General features: G+C 38.7%; 1 pseudogene across 1 annotated transcript; it reads left to right on the forward strand.

The window, feature by feature from the left end:
- The first annotated feature begins 16,723 nt into the window (after window positions 1-16,723).
- On the forward strand, window positions 16,724-18,502 carry LOC147635706 (jasmonate-induced oxygenase 2 pseudogene; annotated as a pseudogene). Its single transcript, XR_015266604.1, has 3 exons — window positions 16,724-17,223; window positions 17,333-17,672; window positions 17,781-18,502. The product of XR_015266604.1 is annotated as a jasmonate-induced oxygenase 2 pseudogene (transcript).
- Window positions 18,503-18,904: the final 402 nt, after the last annotated feature.

The raw sequence follows: 18,904 nt of genomic DNA on the forward strand, positions 1-18,904 counted from the left end.
ACTTGCTCTGATGTGGGTCCCCCCCATATGCTTGCAAAGTTTGCTTCCCAACAATGGAGCATGTTTGGGTATGATGGCATGGGGATTTTCAACAAACAATATGATAGCCAAAGTGTTAAAAAAATAAAAAAACCATGAACATCAACTAAAATGCAATGATCCTCAATAATGAAAAAAATCAATGATAAAAACATCAACTAAGTAGATTAGAATGTGAGCTAACCCCACCACTCTGGGTTTAGCCACTAACTCTAAAGATCAAGGCATAATGAAAATGAGCTACCCCAGCTATTCTGAGGTTAGTCATTGCCAATAAATCTAAGTACAATGTAAGTGAATCAACCCAAAGCTAGTCTGAGTTTAGTCACTTATCAAGATAGAGATCTAGTCTCAGCAGCACCCTCTCTAGCTCTCAAATGCTCTAGAATGCTCTCTCATGGTCATCCACTGGAAGCCAAAAACGAGAGTGAGAACTCTATTTTTGGCTCTATACTCGATCAAGAGCGAGCCTAGTAGCAACCACTAGATGAGAGAACTGAAATGCCTCTAACTCCCACTTCCACTGATGGAACTTAAGAGTTCCCTGATGAAGTTGAATCTGCTAGTAGAACCGGCCTACCATAATCATGCTATAGGCATCAAAAGAAAACCCATGATCATCCACTGTATCTTGGTTAAGGATGCACTTTGGCCTAGTGCAACTCATCATATAGTAGTCTACTCCCTCGCTATTACCCTCACCGGAAATAATAGCAAATACATCACCCTCCTGTAGCAAATGTATGAGGTAATCATAGCTGGCCATAAACACAGGACCTGTGTGCTTATCAGACAACACTGGATGTGAAGGATGCTTGGGGGAGATAACTGTCTGTATCCATGCATTTGCCCATCCTCTCGAGGCACAATGTGACCAATCGCCATCCATACGTGCTCCACAAAATCATGCAAACCGTAGTGTGTAAGTCGTGGGGGCTGCCATGCACGTGCTCCTGATGGAATGTAAGACCAAGGTACCAGGTACTGTGTCACAATCATGGGAGGCTCTACAATCAATCATGCCACCATCCACATGCTAAAAAAATCTCCTAACAATCCAAGCATCACGTTTGGGATGATACGATGATGCTACACTCCCACACAAATGTTGGGAGCACCACTCAACCACGTGGCCTACATCTCCTAATTGCTTAGCATCATGCCGTAGTTGATGACGTCTCAGGACACTTTACACATGCGCCCACACCATCATGCTCTCCCTTCCCGTGAGACCAGTCTCAAAGAATGACCAAATTATTGGGATACTAGATTGCACATGCCTCCTATAAACCCATGAAACAAAGTCTTAGTTATTGTTTTCTTTAAGATGTTCTAGTGAATTTAGTTTAATTTACGAATATAAGAGAACTGTAAGTACTATTTGTAGAGTCAATAGAACTGTCATGAGTGACGACTTGAATTGTGCACCACAGCCATTTGACCAAACCCATCACTAGCCACATGTGATCCCACAATCTCGTAAAAAATCATCATGGAGACGAAAATAGTGTTGCATAAAATGTGCATCATGTGAACGATCATCACACTGATATAGAAATGATACTCTCGAATAATCACACAGGCATCGAGGGTACTCGCTATCCCATTTACATGGGCCTCTGCATGTCAATAGCTAATGTGGACCCTAATAGCAACCTGGTGAGGTAAGCAAGAGAGATGATTAGGACACAAAAAATCAAATAAGTAATATAGCTCAAACACAAAAATAATATTATGAAATATAACCATTACCTGCTCCGAGGAGTAATACTCAGATTATATCTCTTGAAAAGGTGTGAAGTTGTTGTTCTCTGCAAAATCAACCACAAAGGCGACCACACCAATAGGAAACTCTTCCAGGCATGCTCGGAGAACTGACGATCCTACCACTTGCCACCACAATGACTATGCCGTATATAGGGGTAGATCTTCTCCCTAAATGTGGTTGTGAAGTGACAATGTGGTGTATGTTTGCCCACGAGCTGCAACTTCTTGGATTGCCACCACTCTGGAGCTAGTCGGTCACATACTCATAGCATCGCCATGGCACTATCTCTTGGTCACTTGCATTAAGATCTACCATCTATAGATGTGCAAGTGAAACACATGATGTGCAATTGCTCTCCACACAAGGCATCCTATGGAACTAGGCATCCTCCATGTGTGCACACAAAAGAGAGTGGATGAAATCACAAGGACTACAAGGCAACTCTCTATGCCCACTAAGAGAACAAAACACATCATAAAAAAGTTAGAACTCAACATGGTAGCGACAACAACATGTGTCACGTTGTCATGAGCACCTCACAAACCAAGGCTTACACCCCTCAAATGACCTTGGCCCAATTTTAAGCTCTAGATATGATGCCACAAACTGAGAATACAACATTGTTTGGGTCATTTCAAGAAATAAAGCACCGTGCTCAATGAACACTGCTCTTGTCACTCTCTTATTATGCAAAGAGTTCTTAGAAATTGGCGAGGCACGATAATTTTCATCCCTAAAACTTTCTATCAAGGCTCTAGTAGTTTCATCTAGTAGACGATCATGCCTAGCTACACGACCACTACTCGCCCACAAAGCACCATCCTCATTGGCATCTAAACTTTGCCATTTAATAGACCCAACTCTACGTGCATGTGGTGCTATGGAAAGGATGCAAGATGTGGCACTCGCCTTACCCTTCATTTGGGAGCTACTTATGGCTGCCACAATAGCCCATTGAGCAGCCAAAGCGTCGCAGAGTTCCTCTTCTTGTTAACTATATAAGAACGCTGAACACTTTGTAGCACTGCCATGCTAGCTCTCCTCTCTCTTCAAACTCCAATGTCAAAAAGCACCCTACAGTTGCCCATGTTGGACAGATCGATCGAGATGGCATCACTGTTTATGCTTAACGTACATTCAAGTGGGCATGTGGATTGAGATCCCTTATGGCATTGATGTGGATCCCAGTGGCCTACATTCCTTAATCAATAGATCAAGCATTAGGGAAAGGTTGAGGTCTATAGGGGCCCTTTCAGCTGCCATATTATGATTTTAATGAACTTTTGTTAAAACATTAAGTTTCTTTGACTTTAGATACCTTCTTGTTCTTTAAACGGCTAGAAGTTTGAATTTCAAAGTTTCCCGCCAAAATTGAATTTGAAATCGAGCGAGCAAAACTATATCATGTGACATATCTATGAAAAGAGCTCGACGAGTAGATTCTGGATCTGTAATCTCCGACAAATTTTGAGCTCATATGTAGAAGTTATGGACGTCCGAAATTTCAAAAACTTCCCCCTCCACTTTTTGGAAATGAAAAGTACAAAAAGGCATCTTCTAGAGAATCTTTTGACCACCTTTAATCACCCAACATTTTTGTATACATGGCATCACACGATTGGCTCTTTTCCTTAATAACCTTTTAAGCACATGGCATCTTAAAGGGCCCCTATAGACCTCAACCTTCCCCTAATGGTGGTGATGTGTTTTAGTGGCATGGTTCATGTGACAAACCTTCCAAGCCCGCTGGCATGGTGGTTGTTTTGGTATCTTGATCGAGATATTGGGATTTTGGCTTGGGGGGCACATGTCAAGTTATTATTGATGTTTATATCTTGATCGTCGAGATACCCTGCCTAAGATTTTTTTCTCCTTGCGTTGATGTCCTATTTTCAGAGAGAGTAAACAAAAGTGTGTACCCTAACCTTACATCTACCCCACAAATAACTATAATCAAGACATCTACTCAAAGTGAAAATGGTTTGAAGGTATGAATATTTTTTAGGCTCACCTTCTTTTTTCCTTGGAAATAAAGACAAAATAAATATTATTACCTAGACCTATATTAGAAATATCCATGATGCTTGGGGGGGTTCAGACTAATCTAATAAACAAGTATCCTTGGTGACATGATGAACTCACCCTTGACAGTGCATCTAGTGTGGTTGTGTCTGGCTGAAGAATAATTATCTCGCATTATCTATGTAGATGCAACCAGATAGGTTGCATGAAATGAAGTCTTGGCTGAGAGTGGCGATACTGCAACTCAGGTGCACCCACCACAAGACACGAGAATTTTCCAACTCCGATAAGCTAGTCTATTGAAGTAATATGGCATCGAATAATTTTTTAAATAATATAATAATGGGATGGTTCCCTAGGTAAACAAGTCGAGAAGTTGTTCACCAAAGACTAGGTGTGCCTCCACCAATCTAGCAATACTCTTAGGAAGTGAATCCTTAGGATGATTCCTTAGGTAAAAAAGTTGGGATGTTGTTCACCAAAGACTGGGTGTGCCTCCACGAATCTAGCCATACCCTTAGAAAGTGAATCCAAGTGTAGTGGAAAGCTACCTTGAACCAAGTGGATTGGTTAAGTGTGATGGGTACTATAGTGGAAATTTTCCTTAAACTAAATGGTTTGGTTAAGAGTGGGATGCGTGTGTAGAGTTTGAGCTACACGAATTTCTTATGTACATAAAAAAAGCAAATAGTTATAATATCCATGAAATATTATTTTCTTGTTAATAAGTGGCTCTAGAGTTTTAATAAGGACTGTGCACACCTAGTGGTGGACCATTCTTTCATGGCACAAACTAGGCAAGGTACTCTTCTAGATAGTGGCCCAACCATAAATATCTTTCTTTCATGAAAGAAAATATATTTTCATGGATATTGATAAGGAAGTAAAACTAAAATCAAAGGAGAATCAAAGTCAAGGAGACTTGTTAAAATACCTACTAGGTGCAAGGATAATGTTGGCATTCAGGTATATATACACAAATATTTATATAGATACCAAGAAAACAAATGATGGCTACATCTAATAAATTCCAGGTTTTTTACTTTTTTTTTCCAAGGACTTTAGCATTCTTGTAATGCTAGAAAAATTGAAAGTTTTTATGAGATTAGTAATGATAAATTAATAGAATTACTTAAAGACTTATTTTGGTGCCTTTTTGTAGGTTGAGCATGCACAAGTATATGTGAGAAGGAGGAAACAACTTTGAAGTTGATGGGTGAGCATGATATTGACTACATGTATAATAGCTTAGCAGGTTATGTTAGTAGCAACTTACAAAAGAAAAACATAAAAGGCTTTTTTGATTTAGTAAATTAAGTGAGGAAGAAGAGATTTTAGATGTATTGATCAAGTGGACACTTGCTAATTGCAAAGTTTAATTGAAGAACAACAAGAGTAAGGAAATTACTGAAGATGATGTTGAGTTGTAGTAGAGTTTGGTATAAAAATGCTATAAGCTTGCACTCAAACTTTTGGTAAAGTATCAAAACTTTTGTACTTGGTATTTTTGAGAACATATATGATTGGATTAAGTTTACTTAGCCAGTATAATAAACAATATTGATACCACCTTTTTTTCATTTTTAAGATGAAATATTGTAGACAGATTAATATATTTACTTTCGAGTTCAATTTTGTTTCGTATTCCATGATCATCACTTCGTTACGCTAACGTATGGTTTTTTATTTCCCTGATTTTGTACATCGATGTAGCCAATAACTTGGTGGTATTGGGCTCCATGAGAGCATTGGAAATGTATATGTATATATGGTTGTGATTTATTATATGGAAATGAGTAGGTTTAGCAATGTGTGGCATAGGAAAGCACTTTTATAAGGGGTTTCATGTGAATGGAATATTGTGAAAGGTGGCGTTAATGGTTTTTCCACGTAAGAAGATAGGTTGTTTCTAACATCGTTTGTGAAGGCGTTCACCTTGCGGCTTGTCCACTACCTCTACAAAGTTGCCAATATTTGGAAGGGTGATACCCCCTTGTGGTATTCGGTTGTGTGTGTGGTGAGAAGTATGGTGTGTGTAGCCAGGTGAATTTCCCATGTGAAATTCATGTGTGGGACTAGGAATGGAATAAGACCTCATGAAAAAAAACCATTCTCTATTTTATGTCAATTACAATTCTTCTTAAAAGTTTCGAGAAATATAGGAAGGATTTTTGTATTTTAATAAAATTATAAAGTTCTAAGATGAAGATGTGGTATCATATTTTATTTTTATTACATAAATTGACACATGACAATGTGGATTCAACACATAGGAATATGAGTTTTATTATACAAAAAACTTTAATTATTTGATATGTGTGAAAATGATGGGAAATATTTATGTCTAAGAAGCATTAAATGCTCTTGTTCATTTTTCTTTGATTCCTATATGCAGATGAGTGTATCAACACATGGGAATTTTTTACTACTTGTGGAAATTTAGGCTAATCAACATGAGGGAGAATCATTAGAAACTTGTTACTTGTGAAATAATTTTCCATGTGCTACCAATCATTAGGGAGCACCAAATATACCAAATCACGATATATGAGAAGAGGAAGCCCAAAATCCTGATACTTTACTTGTGGGATTCTCTCAAACAATTGTCGAGTACTTGGATTTCTATGTTGGAAACTTACTACTTGTGAACTTTCTCATGTTCTAAATTGAGAGTTTTAATTTCAATAATTCTTAAGTGAGAAGTGTCTAGTAGCATGTAAGAATTTGCAAGAGTATCATGTAGGATTAAAAACATTGAAAAATTTATGGAGACAAGAATGAAAAACCTACCACTTATCACTACAAGGAAAAGCAATCGTAGGCGTGTTTATAGACGCGTTTTGACAACGTGGTTTAAAATATTACGGGCACATTTATAAGCGCATCTAAAATTGCATCTACCGAACAAGCGTCTATACATGCATCTATATGTGCGTCTATAAGTGCATCTATATTAGTATAGACGTGCTTATAGCCTCCATTATAGATGCGCATATAGATGTGCTCCCGAATTAAAAAAAATTTCCAGAGAGCTACCTGTGTGCAAATGTACAGCTGCATTTTTTGCACATGCAGCTACATTTTCTACACAGGCAGCTCTTTGGTTTAAGGTTTTGCTTACTTGTACATAGACGAATCAAGATCACCAAAGATATAAACATAAAAACTCAAATTAAAGATAGATATGTATAAAAATATTTGTGAACACACTTTGAATATTGATTAAAGAAGATGAGAAATTACATTTAATATCCAAAAATTTGTCCATACATGATCGTAGCCACATAAGGCTTGAATAAAAACATAGATACATAAGGAAGATGAAAAATTTCATCTTATATCCAAGAAGTTATCCATACATGATGGTAGGTAGCCACATGAGGCTTAAAAAAGAAACATAGTTGCATAAACCAAAACTATACATGAAGAAAAACTGGTGGGCGACTACTTAGAGGAGTCATCACTCTCCGAGTCATCTTATCCTCCTTCTTGTCCACCTTGTGCCTACACAAAGTGAAGATATATATAAATAAAAATAGAAAGTATTATAGAGATCAAAACATGTTTTGTAAATAAAAATAAAAAGTATTATGTACATTGGTGTTCTCCTTGCTCGATTGTATTGTTCGTCGGAGATGATCCCTTCATCTCGTAAAGGTAATCCCATGTATCTCCTCTGTTGTGGGCAGCAACGATGGTAGCGAGTCTCTGTTGGGGTAGGATCTCTACCCACAATGTCATGCTACATCATAAGACAAACATTATAACACAACTCGAATAGAGAGAATACAAAGAAAAGACATGAAGTTGAACTATACATACAAACTCGGCCTCCCATGATGCATGACCTCCAGATCCAAAGTGCGACGATCCGTATCACTCCATTTGTATTCGCCGCGCTACTCTTTGTTGCTGGTTCACTATTTCTTCTAAGAGATCCTTCTTGGCTTTCTTCCACTTGCCCTTATGAGTAGTATATGGCTTACCGTGTCCATTTTGACCAGCATCTATTCAGGCTTTCTCCTCCTTTGCATGTCTCCTTATTACTAGAGACCTCCTATTCTTAAGTATGTCTTTGATTTTGTGTCATGCCCATCTACTGTTAAACCTTTAGTCGTGTGGTGAGGATTAGGATACTTCTTGTGGAAAGCTTTAATGCAATCATCCACTAAGCTCTCCCATTGCTTCTTAAAATGTATAAAGTAGTCTTTATAGTGTGCAAAAACTACTTGGAGCAAGTAGTTTACCACCTCCTTCTGAGAGTCATCAACTATGCCACCCACATCTGTGATATCATAATATGATATATCACCATGATGTGGTGATGACTCTGAAGAACTATCCCCACCCCCAAAGCACTTCCCTAGGCATCCTCTATCTCCTTTATCTCCTCTACCTCCACTGTCAGTGCTAGTGCGGTGTGAGGTACGACCGCCACTATCTCCACGACTACCCTCCCAACAACAACGACCACAACTATCTCCATGACTACCCTTCCAACAACGACGATGACTGCCACTCTCATGAGAGCCATGATAACTGTGAGGTGTCGCATCTCCTGAAGGTGGAGGTGTATGAGATGTTGTAGCACTAACTGGGGCTGATCGATGAGGGGTGAATGTAAAGGAAGGTGAAGTGCCTGGCAAGGGACTCTGTTGGGCTCTGGGCGACAGACCTGATGGTAAAGGGGTGCCTGCTTGCATAGGCTGCCAAAACTGCTTGAGGTGGGAGTATAGCCAAAGATGCCCTCTACCTCCCTAGCTATAAGATCCCTGACCCCATTGCGCAACGAATTCTGGGGTGCTAGCAGTGGAAGTAGCACTTCTTGCGTGGGGCAGCATCCCACACTCAGGGCCTTGCCCATGGATATCCAGACAAGAGACTAATCCATCGGTTTTTTCGAAACCGAACGCGAAAAAACTTCCTTTGCCCGGAAAGCACGGGCAATTCCACTAGGATAACTTTTCCCTAACGTAGTCAAAAGCCTTAACTAACTGAATTGATCTGACCGAACTCGTAAGTTCCATAGTTAGATCAAGGGGCAGATTGCACTTGGATCATAGAGACCAACGCTCTTTTCCTCATTGAGAGGCATAGCCGTTGATTCTTTTTCCATAGAACAATTTTTGTCTGGGATTTACTTCATCTATCGAACTAAACAGAAATTGAGTCTCGATTTACGGATCCATCAGTCCAGCCTAATCCCATCTAGTCCCATGGGTTAGCCAACTGCCCAACCACTGTAGTGATGGGATCCAATTAGGAATTTGGTTAGGTTTTGTCCCGGGTACTAGGAAAAAGAGTTCCCAGGCCCCTTAGCCGGATGTTCATGCAAACATAAAACTAGTCACACCACTTACACACCCAATATGAAATTGCCTTTTTCTCAGCATCAGCTATCTTTAAAACAATCCTTTAATGAAACCATTGTGTCACTGATCACAATCCTCAAAATCTCTGGTTGAATCCTTATTTCCAATCATTCCTTGATCGGTGTACTTATGGCATCATTGGCAACCAGAACGCTCACCACCTGTTTACTCAGGGGTCTTTTCAATAGTTCCTAGCTCATAGTACCCGGCAATATAATCACTTATAAAAATCAAGATGAAATCTTCGTTGAAGATCAGCAAGATCAACCACAACAGATCCATATAAAAGAGCCATGGATTCATCCGTTGAGGACCAGCAAGGTTAATCAACCAGATCCATGCCCGGTTTCAGAAAACAACTCTTACTCCTTGTTCTAAATATCTTCCACGATGCACGTGTGGGTATCTTTGGCGATCCAGAGCCCGAGCATCATATGGTCAGCACCCTCTAGGATCCTTCGCAGGTCACCTAGCGCTTCACTCATAGGCCGCTTCCTTGGTCCCTCATCGGTCCCTCATCCACCGTACTGGAAGCTCACCATTTAAATCGAACCAAGGCTAGTCAAGACCTCGGCTGACCTTGCTACGCGAGACGTCCTCCGTTGTCTCTCCGTCATTTGTTGCAACTTTATCAGGTAGGTCTCCATGACCACATTCTCAAGATAGTCAAAATGCTTCCCCAACATTCTTGACATAAAACAGTCATTTATAAACAGTTCACAAATACAGTTTCTATAATGAACTCACATCTTTCCAGATTGTTCCACATCAATCCATATTACTTAATCTAAATCCAAATCATATGTGTATCCATTCTTGACCAGATACATCATTTTCCATCCCATCACATTAGATTCATTCACTTCACATAACATCCATTCCTATCTTTCTTAATTTACATTACGTCTCATCACATCCATTTCTCATTACATCTTATTCGTTCAGATCTTATATTATTCATTCATATTCTGATTCACATGACATCTCATCTCATCCATTCGCTCATATCGACTTCATATCCATTCACATTCATATTTGCATTCATTATTCCACATACACATCCACATTCGTACATCCACATTCACATCTACATCCATACATCCATTTTCACATCCACATTCATACATCCACATCCACATCCACATTCATACATCCACATCCACATTCACATTTACATCCATACATCCATATCATACATTCACATATGCGTCCACATTCATACATCCACATCCATACATCCATATCCACATTCACACATCCACATTCACATTCACATACATCCACATTCTTACATCCATATCCACATCCGTATCCACATTTACACATCCACATTCACATTCACATACATCCACATTCTTACATCCATATCCACATTTACACATCCACATTCACATTTAGACATCCACATCCCCATTCCATATCTACATCCATATCCATATTCACACATCCACATTCACATTTAGACATCCACATCCACATTCCATATCTACATCCATATCCACATTCACATTCACATACATCCACATCCACATTCCATATCTACATCCATATCCACATTTACACATCCACATTCACATTCACATACATCCACATTCTTACATCCATATCCACATTTATACATCCACATTCACATTTAGACATCCACATCCCCATTCCATATCTACATCCATATCCACATTCACATATCCACATTCACATTCAGACATCTATATCCACATTCCATATCTACATCCATACATCCATTTTCACATCCACATTCATACATCCACATCCATACATCCTTCACATACATACATCTCCATCTATTCCTCGTTCATTTTCATCTATCTGATTCGTTTCACATCCTCATATCTATTTATAGAATACAAGAGAATTTTTATTTTTGATATAAGATTTCTTTACGCATCTATTTATGCATAAATTCCATTTTAAGGAGAATAACACTTTCGAAATAAAAATCAATCTTTTATGCATCTTCCTATGCATAAATTTATTTTAAATGAGGATGACACTTTTGAATTAAAAATCAATCTTTTATGTGTCTTCCTATGCATAAAATCAAAATTGATGAAAATAACTCTTTTGAACTAAAAATAGATTTCTTTATGCATCTTTCTAGGCATAAAATTAAAATTGATGAAAATAACTCTTTTGAAATAAAAATAGATTTCTTTATGCATCTTTCTATGCATAAAATCAAAATTGATGAGAATAACACTTTTGGATTAAAATAATTTCTTTATGCATCTTTCCATACATAAATCCAATTTAGTAGGAATTACACTTTTAGAATAAAAGAATTTCTCTTATGCATCTAATTTATGCATAAAATCATTTATGATGAAAATGACACTTTTAATATAAAAAAATATCTTTTATGCATATGTTTATGTATACAAATCATTTATGATGAAAATCACTCTTTTAATATAAAAGAATTTCTTTTATGCATCTAATTTATGCATAAAATCATTTATGATAAAAATCACACTTTTAATGTAAAAACAATATCTTTTATGCATATGTTTATGCATACAAATCATTTATGATGAAAATCACTCTTTTAATATAAAAGAATTTCTTTTATGCATAAAATCATTTATGATAAAAATCACACTTTTAATATAAAAAAAATATCTTTTATGCATATGTTTATGCATAAAAATGATTTATGATAAAAATCACTCTTTTAATATAAAAGAATTTCTTTTATGCATCTAATTTATGCATAAAAACATTTATGATAAAAATCACACTTTTAATATAAAAAAATATATCTTTTATGCATATATTTATGCATAAAAATCATTTATGATGAAAATCACACTTTTAATATAAAAAAATTATTCTTTTATGCATGCTTTTATGCATAGAAATCAATAATGATAAAAGTAACACTTTTATAATAAAAAATATATTCTTTTATGCATACTTTTTTGCATAAAAATCAATATGATGAAAGTAACTCTTTTTGTAATAAAAATTATACTTTTATGCATAAAAATCCATAATGAAGAAAGTAACACTTTCATAATAAAAAATTTATCAATAAGTATCTTTTCTAAAGAGGGATTTCACTCTACAGGGGAAGATATTGGACATCCTAAGAGGTTGGGGAGGAATCTTACACTAGCAAACCGTCGTTGAGAGCCTCAACCTATGGGTCTGTGGGACAAAAGGACAAGGACCCATGCCACATCTATACAAACAAAGAGAATATTAAAAAAATATTATGCAAGCTAGAGAAGCCTTATGCAAGCATTAAAGTAATATGCATAATATTAAAACACTATGCAGTATGTTTAAAGCACTATGCATTATGCAAACCTTATGCAAGCTATTACGCAAGCCTTGCATAAAGCATTATGCATCAAGTTGCCTTATGCGCATAAAGCATGCATCAGGTCTTATGCATAACACTATGCATGAGGCCTTAAGCATAAAGCTTATGCATAAAGCACTATGCATAAGGCCTTAAGCATAAAACTATGCATGAGACCTTATACATAAGGCTTATGCATAAAGCACTATGCATAAGGCCTTAATCATGAGGCCTTAAAAAGCATAAAGCTATGCATGAGGCCTTATGCATAAAGCACTATGCATAAGGCCTTAAAAATGAGGCCTTAAGCATAAAGCTATGCATGAGGCCTTATGCATAAAGCTTATGCATAGGGCTTATGCAGCAGAAAGCTATGCATGAGGCCTTTTGCATAAAGCTATGCATGAGGCCTTATGCATAAAGCATGCATGAGCATTATTCATAAAGCATTATGCATAAAGCATATGCACAAACCTACAAAACAAATCCCCAGCACCAAGGGTGTAATAATAATAGAGGAAAGAAATGAAAGCACTTATCTCTTTTTCGTGATATTCAAAGAGAGGATTAGAGGACCTACAAAACCAACAAAAGAATGAGGAAAAGATTAGTAATGCATACATACAGAAGCTTATGCAAGCTATGCCGCTATGCAAGTCCCTTGCAAGCCCTAAGCCTTATGCAAGCTATGCTAAAGCTTATGCGCATAAAGCATGCATGAGGCCTTATGCATAAAGCTTTAAGTATAATGCTTTATGCATGAGGCCTTATGCATAAAGAATTATACATAAGGCTTATGCATAAAGCATTGTGCATAAGGCCTTAAGCATAAAACTATGCAGGAGGCCTTATGCATAAAGCATTCATCATGAGGCCTTATGCATAAATCCTATGCATAAAGCTATGCATGAGGCTTATGCATAAAGAATTATGCATAAAGCATGCATGAGCATTATGCATAAATCTTATGCATAAAGCTTATGCGCCAACCTACAAAGCAAATCCCCAGCACCTAAGGGTGCAATAATAATAGAGGAAAGATAGAAAAGCACTTACCTCTTTTTCGTGATGTTGAAACAGAGGATTAGAGGACCTACAAAACCAATAAAAGGGTGAGGAAAGGATCAGTAATGCATACATACAAAAGCTTATGCAAGCTATGGTGCTATGCAAGCCTTATGGAAATTACACCGCTATGCAAGCCTTATGCAAGCTATGCTAAAGCTTATGTATAAAGCATGCATGAGGCCTTATGCATAAATCTTTAAGCATAATTCTTTATGCATGAGGCCTTATGCATAATAAAGCTTTAAGAATAATGCTTTATGCATGAGGCCTTATGCATAAGCTTTATGCTTAAAGCTTTAAGCATAATGCTTTATGCATGAGGCCTTATGCATAAAGCTTATGCATAAGGCCTCATGTATAAAGCATTATGCTTAAAGATTTATTATGCATAAGGCCTCATGCATGAAGCATTATGCTTAAAGATTTATGCATAAGGCCTCATGCATATGCATGAGGCCTTAAGCATAAAACTATGCATGAGGCCTTATGCATAAAGCTTATGCATAAAGCATGTATGAGGCCTTAAGCATAAAGCTATGCATGAGGCCTTCTGCATAAAGCTATTATGCATGAGGCTTATGCATAAAGCATGCATGGGCATTATCATAAAGCATGCATAAAGCTTATACATAAAACACTATGCATAAAGCTTATGTGCAAACCTACAAAACAAATCTCCAGCACTCAAGGGTGCAATAGTAATAGAGGAAAGAGAGGAAAGATAGAAAAGCACTTACCTCTTTTTCGTGATGTTGAAAGAGAGGATTAGAGGACCTGCAAAACCAACAAAAAGGTGAGGAAAGGATTAGTAATGCATACATACAAAAGCTTATGCAAGCTATGCCGCTATGCAAGCCTTATGCAAACTATGCCGCTATGCAAGCTATGCTAGGCCTTATGCATAAAGCTATGCATGAGGCTTATGCATAAAGCACTATGCAAGCCACGCTAGCCTAAACTAAACCGTACCCCGGCACTATGCATTAAGTATGCATGCATAGATTAAGATCTATGCATGTGTAAAGCTTTATGCATAGAGCTTAATGCATGCATAGAGGTCTATGCATAGAGCTTAATCTATGCATAGATCTCTATGCATTATGAATGCATGCATAGAGCTTAATCTATGCATTAAGCTCTACAAATAGAGCTTAATGCATGGATTGAGCTCTATGATTAGAGCTCTATTCATAGATTAAGATCTATGCATAGAGGACCTACAAAACAAAACCCCTCTTTTCAGTAAAAAAAATAGAGGGAAGAGAGGATAAAAAGATAGGAAAGAACTTATCTCTTTTTGGTGATGTTGAAAGAGAAGATTAGAAGACCTATAAAACCAACAAAAAGGTGAGGAAAGGATTAGTAATTCATACATACAAAAGCCCTAAGAACTTAATTCATACATACAAAATCAAAAATCAAAAAGATTAAGCTCTATGAGCTTAATGCATGCATAGAGCTTAATCTATGTATAGATCTCTATGCATTATGAATGCATGCATAGAGCTTAATCTATGCATTAAGCTCTACGAATAGAGCTTAATGCATAGATAAGATCTATGATTAGAGCTCTATTTATAGATTAAGCTCTGACTTGAGCGGAGACTTTGTGAGGAGAGGACGAAGGCTAAGGTGTAGCCATCATGAGGAAGAGGTACAACAGAGGGAGCAGAGGGGAAGTGAAAATAGTTGCGGCGTCGACGCGGGATTATTTGAAATTTTTTTAACAGAGTGCGTCTATATGCGCGTCTGCGCTTATAGATGCGCATATATCCACGCATATAGCCGTGTGAATCTTGCTAGATCGCAAATTCTCCCATGGCCCCTCTCTCACTTCCATCTCTCTCTAGTTTGCGTGGCTATGTTGCGTGGAAGCGTTTCTCTGCTCGAGTCTCAGAGATGAGCATGCTCGTCTCTGACCTTGGCTCAAAAAATAAAAAATATGTTGCGCAGCTATGATCTCATTCTCTTGTAATGTATTAAAAGAATTGAGATTTAAAGTTTTATCTTTCTCAAGTGAAAAATGTAATATAGATATACGTATGAATCTAGGAGAGTAACTAAGTTTGTGTTAACATGTGTGAAAGAAAAGGGAAGGAAATTTCAACATGTGTTAACACTATTTTGGTACCTTAGTAGGACATAAATATATCTTTTCAGGGGTTTGCTTAAAAAATCATATCTTGTGAATAGGAGTGATATTTTAGCATTTCTCTTCTAATACATTTCTTCATAATTAATGTGGCAAACCTTAGAATTAAAATGATAAAAATAACCTTAAACATAATCGATATATCACTATAAATAGAGGTATATCCAATGCTATAATCCACACGTACTACGAATTTACAAAGTAGGTTCCTATATACAAGGAAAAAAATGATCTCAACTCATCATAAATTTCTCCTAAACCTTACATAGTATTTAAGAGATAAGAGAGAGATTTTTCTAATTGAGTTAACCTCATTTTGAATATGTCTAATTGAGCTAACCTCAAGTTTAACAATTAGGAAAGAGTTTGACACATTAGAGGTGTTGTGAGAGATCATGGAAGTAGAAAATGTCCACAATGTCAAAAGTCCTGCATAAGAACGCCACGCGTAAGGCCGGTCGGTACAGCTTGGAGGAAGAAAGTCCAACGTTGGGCCTTTTGGGACTCGCAAAGTCATCGATGGGGTGCGCCGTGGCTTGTGCGGGAAGTAATGCATGCATGCCTACAACGGCAGCTACTTATTTTTGACAAATGATAGCCCTCCCTGCCCTTATGGCTCAACCCTCAAGACCTTTCTTGTCAAAGCAACCTAGATCTCAAAACCTGCATGCGTGTAGACATGGATGTTGATCTCGCACGTTTTCAATGCTGCGCCCTACATGCAGCTAAGGTAGAATTCTCCACATAAATTGAGGGTAGATTTCTCCACGTGCCGAAGAGTCCATTTCTCCAGGTAATCAAGAACATGCTGATCAGCCCGTCTTTTCTATATAAAGGGTGCAATGTTGGAGAAGCCCCAGCAGCAGCAGCACCACCACCACCATCAGGAATCGTCTCATCGAACTATCATTGACAGAAATAGCTGCAGTGTCCACTGCATGTGTAGTAGTATATTTCAATTATACAAAGTATAACTAGCCATGTCGACGGCCCAGCTCACCCTCGAAATGAGTATGAATTGGCCTGAGCCAGTGCAAAGAGTGCAGTTGCTTGTAGAGAGCGGCCTGAATAGTGTCCCTTCTTAGTACGTCAGGCCGCAACTAGAGAGGCCCTCGGTGAGTGACAAAGGAAAGCAACAACGATATACCCATCCTAGACTTGTCCGACCTGCATAAAGAAGAGGGGAGACAGGCTTGCTTGGATGAGCTGCAGTGGGCTTGCCAGGAGTGGGGGTTCTTCCAGGTGGTAAACCATGGTGTTCCACTTGATGTGCTGGAGAGTGTGAAAGGCATTGCGTACGAGTTCTTCAGCCTACCTATGGCCAAGAAGCAGGCGTACGCCAACAACCCAGTCACGTATGAAGGCTACGGCAGCCGACTCTGCATAAACAAAGGGGCAGTCCTAGACTGGGGGGACTATTACTTCTTGAAAGTGCTTCCACGCTCTGAGAGAGACATGAGGACCACCCAGCTGAATGGAGGTACACTAAGTAACAACCATTAATTATGCCATAAACAGATTCTAACCCCTGTATAATAGCATTAGGATGCTAATCAATTACGTCTTTTGGATTTCCGACGTGCTTGCAGGACCGTCATAGAGGAGTACTCTAAACACGTAGTCTCTCTTTCCACCAAGCTGCTTGCTGCCTTATCTACGAGCCTCTGCTTGCACTCATCTTCGAGCCTTGAGCAAGCGTTAATTGGCGAGCAGCTGGACATGGGCATGCGCATCAACTACTATCCGGCGTGCCCCCAGCCCGTCGATCTCACTCTGGGCTTGTCATCGCACTCTGATTCGGGCGGCTTAACAATTCTCCTCCAAGACGATCGAGTGTCAGGCCTTCAAGTGAAGGCACAAAATGGGGGTTGGGTGACTGTCCAACCCCTACCAAAAGCTCTTGTGGTGAACCTGGGCGATCAAATCTAGGTCAGCTTGATTCAGCATCCCCCGATAGCTCCTTGCCTTTCATTCCATTTGCTACTTGAAACTTCATTGATTATGCACTCCGTACATTAATGTGTTTGCAACGTGCAGGTCCTCACAAACGGCCAGTACAAGAGCGTGGAGCACAGGACGGTGGTGAACAACACGTGCGCAAGGCTGCTGTCTCTGGCGTGCTTCCTCAATCCTGATAACGAGACCGTGGTGGCGCCATTGCCGGAGCTTGTACAGGGGAACAAGCTCCTAGCCTACAATGCCAGGACATTTAAGCAGTACATGTCTTTCATTAGCAGGAGCGGAACCAACGGGAAGGGTCATCTCGACTCGATGGCATCACCCGCGGCGTCATAATTGAAACTTGTAGTGCCAAAAAATACCTGCCCACGGGAACCTTGATTCACACCATGTAACCTTTTTTTTTTCTTCATACATGAGGTCTTATTCCATTTGTGGTGGTGGCACTTAGCTACACACACCATATTACTCACCACACACATACTCGAGTACCACAAGGGGTACCACCCTTCTAGATATTGGTCACTTTGAAGGCAGTGGGGGACAAGCAACGGGACGAACCTTACAAGTTAGTCGCTTGGCCAATTGGAGTGAACAACTTGCATTGCTTTGGTAGAACTGGGTATCGCAAGTTGAGTCATGATCTTCGATGTCCATGACAACTATCGTTCTTGATCCCAGAGCGTGAGCTTGAAGGGCATGAATTGCACATTGATGTCGCCTGTAGGATCGTGAAGGGAAGGGTGGAAGTAAGAACCATGATGTTTGAACGATGAGGGCCTAAGGTGTGCATATGGAAACCTACATGCCCACCTGCATGTGAGCATACCCTTAGCATAACGGTGTCCCCAAGAGAATTTGAACCCAGGACCTCCTGTAGGAAGTCTAAAGTCTTATCCACTAGGCTACTTCCTTGGGGACAAATGTACCCTCTTTTCAAAAAAAGAGAACGAGTTATCATATATGATATGTTGCTAGATTAACTGAGTGTTATAACTAGGGCAATAACTAGAGTTATTATATATGATATGATGCTAGATTAGCGAAGTGTTACAACCAGGACAATAACTACCGTAGTTTATTTCCATGATTGGAAGACATACAAAAGACAAAAGTTGAAGGTTCCAAATTGATAAGAGGGTGCTGAAGAGAGTTGTGCAAGTAGACTAGGTACCAACCCATTTGAAGGCCAAGATGCAAGG

This window comes from Cibotium barometz, chromosome 9 (genome assembly GCF_041138505.1).
Source record: "Cibotium barometz isolate CiBa-2024 chromosome 9, ASM4113850v1, whole genome shotgun sequence".
Classification (NCBI taxonomy): Eukaryota; Viridiplantae; Streptophyta; class Polypodiopsida; order Cyatheales; family Cibotiaceae; genus Cibotium; species Cibotium barometz.